Source organism: Olea europaea, chromosome 16, assembly GCF_002742605.1.
Source record: "Olea europaea var. sylvestris chromosome 16, O_europaea_v1, whole genome shotgun sequence".
Lineage (NCBI taxonomy): Eukaryota > Viridiplantae > Streptophyta > Magnoliopsida > Lamiales > Oleaceae > Olea > Olea europaea.
The window spans coordinates 18,712,790-18,721,813 of NC_036252.1; the positions used below are offsets into that span (position 1 = coordinate 18,712,790).

The 9,024-nt window shown below is 32.2% G+C and overlaps 1 long non-coding RNA gene across 1 annotated transcript; it reads right to left on the reverse strand.

Moving 5' to 3' along the window:
* Positions 1-887: 887 nt before the first annotated feature.
* LOC111412380 lies at positions 888-3,092 on the reverse strand. Its single transcript, XR_002706056.1, has 5 exons — positions 2,349-3,092; positions 1,860-1,903; positions 1,713-1,770; positions 1,565-1,633; positions 888-1,430 (listed from the first exon to the last, which is right to left on the reverse strand). It is a non-coding gene; the product is annotated as an uncharacterized LOC111412380 (long non-coding RNA).
* Positions 3,093-9,024: the final 5,932 nt, after the last annotated feature.

The window sequence follows — 9,024 nt, forward strand, 5'->3', positions numbered from 1 at the left end:
TCAAGAATAAAATATTTGATTTGTACAAAGTTTGATTGTGTCATCCTAACCCAAAATGTCTGGATCCATCTCTGGACCCAATTGCTCATTTATGCAAAGGCTGCAACCTCCGGTGCTATTTTTCCCATTATTATATAGTAATGTTATCTAGTAGCAATGATACCAAGCACCCTCGATAGTTGGTAGTGAGGTCGGGTGCTTAGGACCATTCTTGCTAGATACTTAGAATACATGTTTTCAAGAATAGCCAAGAGACATCACAAAGTACTAACAATTTCTTGAACAATACAAAAACCGTGTGCAAGCTAAATCCATTGAATTCAGATCCAATGAGCATAAAACTAAAATATGCAACAGAAGAGGTACTGGAAACTAAACGGTAAAAATAAACCAATTTGTCTCAGTATTCATTGTAAGTCATTCAATTATTGTAAAAGAAATAAGATGCCAATTGCTTGTGGTCCAAATGAGATAAGAAGATCCCAAAATACTGCACATAGAGAAGATAAAAATTCTAGTCTTCATTAGTTGGCATACTGTCACAATAAAAACGATTTTGGTGAGAATTTCAGCAAACAAAGAACTCTGTCACATCCCATCAGCGCAAAGTCAGTTCCATTCAATTTACGTCTCGGTATCTCCCTCTTACTTAATGACAAAAATCTGTTACAAATTGGCTCTTGAATCTTAAGAATGGGGCCATGTATGTAACACAACAGAAAGAAAAAGAAGATGGCAGATATCATGGAGGAAGAAGCAGCAGCAGCAAAGGTTAAATCGATTTTCATATACCCGGTGAAATCATGCCGTGGAATTTCCGTTTCTCAAGCATCAATCTCTTCAACTGGTACCGCTTCCACCATCTGCATGACTCTGGGTTAATTCTTAAAACATGTATTAGTTTTCTCTTACCACTTCTCTCAGATAACAAAAAGGAAACCAATTTTTACAAAATGAATGGGAGATTACTGAAGGAAACATAATATAACATTTTCTTGTGTGTTATTTCATGTATAACTTTTAGATGTAGTGATAACATTAGAAACAATTGAGAAATTCATATTTCTTTTCTATGATTTAGAGAGGTGTCATATGACATACGACAAATTAGAGGTTGTTTAAACACATAATAAGATATCAGATATGATCTTACGGGATAATTGAAATTCAACAACACTTACTTTGACAGGCGAAAATATTACCACTTATGTGTTGTTTTTATCAGTAATTAGTGGAACATTGCATAGACGAAAAATAAAACTAACAGATAGCCTGGAGTAATAGTATGGTACCTAAGCCTTCAAGCGAAGTGGCAAACAGTACCGGAAGGGTACTTTAAGGTTTCTGCAACCGGCCACCCGGTAGAATCTCTCTCATCGTAGAATGTCCTGAATCAAATCATGCATTCTAAAAGTGCTGCACTTGAACATCTGGAATAGTAAGTAACTACTGTTAAAATTTCAACGAAAATTACAAATAACTATGAATCAATGATGGATGCCATTACTAAGATGAAATTAACAAAATGGCAGACATCGAAGTGGATTCTAACATATGCAAGAACCTTATCATTGTGATCAACAAATGGATTGAAGTGTACGCCATCACCAATATCATCTGCAACATTGATAATCTGCCAAAGACAACTAGTTTCATGTCAGTTCAGCGACAAACTAAACTTATTCAAAAGAGAAAGGGATGATATGTAGTACTGGCCTCACTCTACCAAGGTGCACCATCCATGATACATAATGATTCTGATTCAAGATTCTTGAGTTCAAAAAACCAATTGCATCCATCAGTTATTAGCATGAAGCAAAATATGAAGAGATGAAATTTTTAGAATAAATCCAACATACCACAGTGTGCCATTGTTGAGGATTTTGCACGCCAATAATATAATCTATTATGAAAATCGGGGGGGGGGGGGGGGGGGGGGATTATATACATCTATTTCAGACAAAGAAACCCTAAGACCTGACAAGTAGGACATCAATTGCATGATTAGTAAAAGGTTTGATACAGTTTCAGGCCTTTTTAAGGACAAGAATTGCAATACTTACTGTGATAATTTTATCTATACATGTACATATAAATATACAGGCAAAATGAGCCCAAAAGGAAATGAAGAAGAGTAAATCAGAGGAAATCTAAGAGAAAAATTGCAAGACTAAATTATTCTCAACTATATACTATGAGACCTTGCTACATATACATAAAGATTTACATAATGGATTACATAATACCACAGACACTCTACCATCTGCCAATTTAAAACACAATCAATTTTTTCATCCAATATTTTCTCTCCACATCATGTTATGTAATCCATTATGTATATTTTTTACCTTGTAAAGATTATTTGGATGGAGAGTAGAACCATACATGCGGCAGAAATTCACGGGGGGTAAAAATTTCCAGACAACTTTCCAGCTCCGCTCTGTTTCACTCTCCATTTACTTCAATTCGTGCATCTCCACGTCAGATGCAAGAAGAAAACTTAGCACGTTCCATACATTTTTCATACTTCCAACTAAAACCAAATTTCTAGTTGTTCAAAGGCTCAATGAAATCCATTTAAGGGAGTAACTGGAGTCACATTTTTTAAATTTCCGAAGAGTAATTTCATCAAACATCTTGGTTGCAAGTGCTATGTTGTCACTAATTCTGCACCGTAAATCTGCAAGTGCTATTTACACGTGCTTTATGTTCATGAAACCTTGTCAAAATTATCTGGATGGAGGATGGTAGAATTTCCAGTAAACTTTTTAGCTCCACTATTTATTCACTCTTGATTTACTTCGATTTGTACATCTCCATTCGAGTTGCAGAAATTGAAACAACTCCATCTGGCTACCTATTTATTAATTGGTTATGGCTAATGTTCAATCAGACATTCATAACTAGTATGCATTACCGCAAATTTTGTGGTATCCACAACTATTCATCTTTGTTGAAAACGAAGATGATATAGACTTGCGCTCTGATGTCACTTGTTGAAGAAAATATGAAATTATTGGCTCAATTGGAAGTAGTGGATCACAAGCACAAAATAATTTGAGAGTAAAGAAGATTTCATTAAAACATGGAGCAAAAATACAAAGATTTTGTGCTTACTATTTTATTTAACTTAATCTAAAATACAATGAAGAAATATATATATATATATATATATATATATATATATATATAAAGTATAGTTATAGATGGAAATGAATGTTCAAAACACGAAAAAAGAGCTGGATCGGACAAGCGGTCGTTTGAGCGCCAGCGGCTTCCGAGACAAGATTACGACGGCATTGCTCGAGTGGTAGGCTAGTGGCCAACTAGTGGAAAAGCCCCTAAATTTTCTCCTCGGCCCATATCTTGACTTCTTCAAGTCCAACATAATTCCAACTCTAAATTGGACTTCCAAATAGAATTTCAACTAGAATTTGTTAACTAAACTTTGAATAGGATTTTAAGCCCCCGTTTGTTTCCCATGATTTACTAATTAAAATGAAAAATATGATCGTTATCCATCACATCAAGTCATCATATTTGACTTTCTATCTCTTGTGTGGGACCCGTAACGACTATATTTTTCATTCTTATTTTTACATTAATGTGTACCAAACGGGCCTTAAATAACATTCCAAATAGAATTTTGGTCACTTCCTAATTCAAACAAACTTCACATTGACACAAATTTCACTGCATTGAACAAACTTCAAAGATTATCCACTTGAAGACAAATTCTACTACAAAGAATAAACTTCACCTCTTCAACCAAAACACAAACGAAATTTTCTATCCAGATTTTCAACTAGAAATATTTTCCAAAACTTTGTAGCAACATTGTACCTATTTGGAGGCTTATGATAAGTAAAATGGGTCTGTTACTAGCAACTAAATACAATGGTAGTGCCAATAATGGTAGCAAAGCGGCATCACTCATAACTTCTAAATTCAATCGATTGTATTCTTCAAAGAAGACCCCAAACTAGACTCCAACAGTGCAGAATCCAACTCCAAGTCTACTTGAGTTCTTAGAATATGCCGATTGATCAAAAAGATTTTGTATAACATTACAAGACATATAACTGGGATTTTCTATGTCCATTCAACAAAACATGGACTCTTTTACTAATTTTGAGGACTCCACATTCGACAATGTACCTGTACCATTTTGATTCAAGAGTACTTAAGGAGATACAATTTCTTCTCAAATCTAGAACGTGTCTCATAGCATCAAGTATTGTAACCATCCCATCAATGATCTTTATTCTAATCCGGCCAATACCAACTATCCTACAACGTTTATTATTTTCCATTACCATAACATATTTTAAAACTGTTTCATATGATGAAAATGAATCTCAATTGGGAAACATATAAAAAAATGCAAGTTGTATCAAGAATCCAATCCTGTTCAAGTTTGCAGTCGTAATAAAAAAATAATATGGCCAATACCAAATATCCTAAAGGGTGTATTATTTTCCATTACTGTAACATATTTTGAAATTGTTCATATGTTGAAAATAAATCTCGATTGGGACACATAAAAAATATAAGTTATATCAAGAATCCAATCCTCATCAAGTTTGGAGTTGTAGTTAGAAATAAGTAAAACTTTTCCATCACTGTGACAATTTTCTGCAATACTAGCTTCCCTTGAAGTTTCCAATTTCTAATTTACAGCCAATTTTTCTTTATTCTGCAACTTATAACAATCCTTTTTCAAGTGCTCATTTTTCTTGCGATAATTACAAAATTTAAAGTTAGACTTTAATTTGCTCCTTGCACGATCATCATTAACAACGAGGCCATCTCCATGAACCTAAATTCCAACAAAATACTTCATCTTCTCCTTCGAATATAGAGTATCATAGACTTCTTTAATGGTGAAAGTATCACGTCATGTCTCTAAAGACATAAATGAAGCAAGCAATGTACATAGTAAAATTAAACCCGAATCTTCTCCATCATATTTAACCTTCAAGATTTCTAAATCAGCGACAGTTTCCTTATAAACAGCTACGTGAACTTCAAGGAATGTTCCTTTTATCATATTATGATAGTATAAGTGCTGCTTCAAATGCAATTTACTAGTTAGATTTTTCGTAATGCATAATTGCTCCAATTTCAACTATAATGCAACAACTAACTTCTCCTTCAAAACGTCATGAAGAATATTATTTGAAATATGAAGACGAATCTAAGATGGGACATTTCGATCATTCCATTGTTTCTCATCCGGCATCCAAGTTGTTGGCATTTTGTCAAAACCCAACAACGCATCATCCAAATCTATCTTAGCAAGTACCGTTTGCATCTTTACCCGTCACAACGAAAATCTTGTATTGCGATCCAAAAGCGAAATATCATATTTCATGGTTGCCATTACGAAAGATCAAGCTAATCTCTTTACATGATTTTAACCTTGATCTCCCATAAATTTCCAAGCCTTTAGCTCTAATACAAGTTTGTTGAAAACCAAGATGATACTGAATTGCTCTGATACCACTTTGTTGAAGAAAACATGAGAAGAAAAATTATGAAGTAATTGATAATAAGAATACAAGAACAAAATAACTTGCAGAGTAAAGAAAATTTCACTAAAGCATGAAGAAGGAATACAAAGATTTTGTGTTTACAACTTTGTTTAACTCAATCTAAAATATAATGAAAAGCTAAATATATATAGAGGATGTCCAAAACCCTAAACGTATAGTTAGAGATGAAAAGAAATGCTCAAAATGCAACAAAATACGAAAAGGGCCTAAACAGGACGAGCCAACACTCGAGCGCAGGCAAGAGCCATCTCTCGAGATAGAATTGCGACGACGTTGCTCAAGTGGTAGGTTAGTAGCTAGCTAGTTGAAAAGCATCCAAAATTTTTCCCTGGTACATACCTTAACCCCTTCAAATCCAACACAAATTCTAACTCTCAATTAGGTTTCCAAATAGAACTTCAATTAGAATTTGTTAAATAAATTTTGAATAGGTTTTCATATAACATTTTAAATAGAATTCGGGTCACACCCTGATTCTATCGATCTTTATAAATCATTTATAAATTTGCCAAATAGGGGCCAAATTTAAAAGTTTCAAACATTTTTCAGAGAATTTTTAAGTATAACCGGAATCATATGTCCAATAAAGATGAAATTCGAATTAGTCAAATGCCAAATAGGATGCATATAAATAAATAAGTACAGAAACAATAAGAATAATTTCTATTACGGATTTACTTGAAATTCAACTACAATTAATGATAATTTAAAGCTCAACTCTTGATGTTCTACTGATCTGTTTTCATGTGAAATGAGTGATATATAGGATTAACAAAATACAAAATAAGGCACAAGATTTATAGACGTTCGTCGTCGCAACAATAATTCACCCTATAAAAAAATGTTTGCAAGGAAAAAATTGCACACTCTCTCTTGTATGATAGAACAAAACCTAATGATCTTTCCTTATTTATATGAAAAATTAGGATAATACTAAAATTACAAGTGTAAAGTATTGGATTGTGTGCCTATATAGTATATATTACAAAAATAACAAGTGTAAAATGTTGGGTTATATTATCACGTGCCATAATATAAGTTGGATAGCTATGTTGAGAAGTACAATGTGATACAATTTATATTTTGATTATAAATAATTTGTTTATAATTAATGTTTAAGGGTTGACACCTTGTATTATAAGGTTGTAGTGTTGACTAATTTACTAATTGGATTTGCAATTTATCCTTATTGTAGAAATAGTTAAATATGACACTAATACACTTAGAGTGTATTGAACGAACCACATGTCGAGTTTAATTCTATAGAATAATTGTACGAAAAATTAAATTTCACTTGATCGTTGTGTGTTTCATCTAAATCCTTTGACATGGTTATGTGTATCTTTTTTATTAATTCTAATGATTCTTTGACTCATCAATGAGTGAGATTAATTTGATTGATCAAATATATAGGTGAATTGGGATTTTGAAAATGAATGAAGGAGAGAATATGAATTCTTGTCAGGAATCGTTATCCTGAAATATTGGTAGAATGAATATTTAAGTATTTTCTATTAAATAGCTAAAATCTAAGTTCAGTGTTTAACGATGACTAAACTTCGACCTCTGTGATTTGTTCATATGACTATTGAAGAAAATAAAACTTAAGTTAGTGAGACTAATTAAAAGGACAAAAATGTCATTTATGCTCATGCGTAATTATCGAATCTCGGATGTGAATAAAATAGATATACAACAGATCACATGAAAGCATTACAAATTCATTGACTTTTATGATTTTAAATATGTCAAGAGTTCAGTCTTTTACTTTTAATGAAAAAAGTAAAAACTAATAATTAGAATGGATGGCCCAAGATCGACTAAATAAGATTTAATTATTGGAGTTTGAATAATATATGTTCAATCAGGTCTTGTGGTAGCTCTGTAAAGTATTGAGACTTAATTACGATAATTATAATAGTTGTTCGTCTTAATTGTAATTACAATTAAGTTTTGTACTTAGTTATAATTGCTATGAAAGTTGTAAACTTAATTATAATTGTAATTATAGTTATAGGACTACACATGTAATGAATGCAAACTAATTAGATGTGAACTTCAATTGAAACTCCTGTTTGGATTTTAAATAAGAATGAAAGGGGTTCAAAGAAGTGAAGGATCTAAGACTAGAGAAAAATCAAATTTTTATTCATATAATCAGGTTGTGAACTAGAATAGATAATCCCCTCTATTTATTAATCAAATAAATTTAAAAAAAAAAAAAGTTAAAATGAAATAAACTTCTAATAATATCAAAAATATCAAAATTAATATTATTCAATCTAATCAAATCTAATTAAATATCTTTGGAATCAAACTCTTATAATCAAATCCAAACTAAAATCCCTCTCTATTTTTATTCTTGTCATGATCTTCATCGTTTATCTTCGATTGAAAGAATTCGACTCCAATGAGGTATACTTTTGAACTTGAGAACAAAGGATGTTAAGTCGAAGGAGAATGAATTGCTCTGGTACCAAATTGACACAGAAAAGTATACTTTAACAATGAGCAATTAAATAATAAGAAAGAAATGGGTTCCAAGAAGCGAATATTTGAGAGCAAGGAGAAAATCAATCTTTATTCATATAATCAGGTTGTGAATTACAATGAATAAGCTATTCTATTTATAAAACAAATAAACTAAAAGAAGTTAAAAGGAAATACATTTCCAATAATATCAACACATCAAAACTAATTAAATATGTTTGGAATCAAACTCTTATTATCAAATCAGAATTAAAATCTCTCTCTATCTTTACTCTTGTCACGATCTCCATCAAAGTGATGCTCCAGGAACAGAAGAAGAATTCGACGACAAGATTTCCCAAAGAATATGAAACTAGATTTAACCTTTGCTGTTGCTACCATGATCTCTGCCATATTCTCTTTCCCTCTGTTGTATTACACGCATAGCCATGACACCATTCTTGAGATTTATACGGCAAGTTTGTAAAATATTTTCTACGATGAACATTGAGATTATTGTTTAGTAAAAATCAAAGTATATGTCACTATCAGGCTAGGTCAGTATATACTTTCTTTCATTTTTCATCAGATTTGAAAGTTGGAAGGTCTTGAAAACATATCCAACCCGATCAGTTGGAAAATGATTTTAAAGAAGATTAATGTAATTTGTCAATGGCAAATGGCCAACTAAAGAAGATCAATGTAATTTTATTTTTTTATTTTTTTGGTAACCCAGGTGTCCAAACTTTATCCAACTAATCCTGAAAAGTGACAGCCTTCCCCCCTCTACCTGAATAAATTCGAATGCGATCACAACTTATATACACTTGAACCGGATATTCAAGATGCGATTCTACTACATGTGGACCTCCCTTTACGATGTGCAGATAGACCCCCGAAAGAACGACAAAGCGTACCATAACTTAGCATCCACGTGGATTTGTCTTCCAACATAAATGTTGTCTTCTAGCTACCACGTGGATTTGAAGCTCCGATGTTT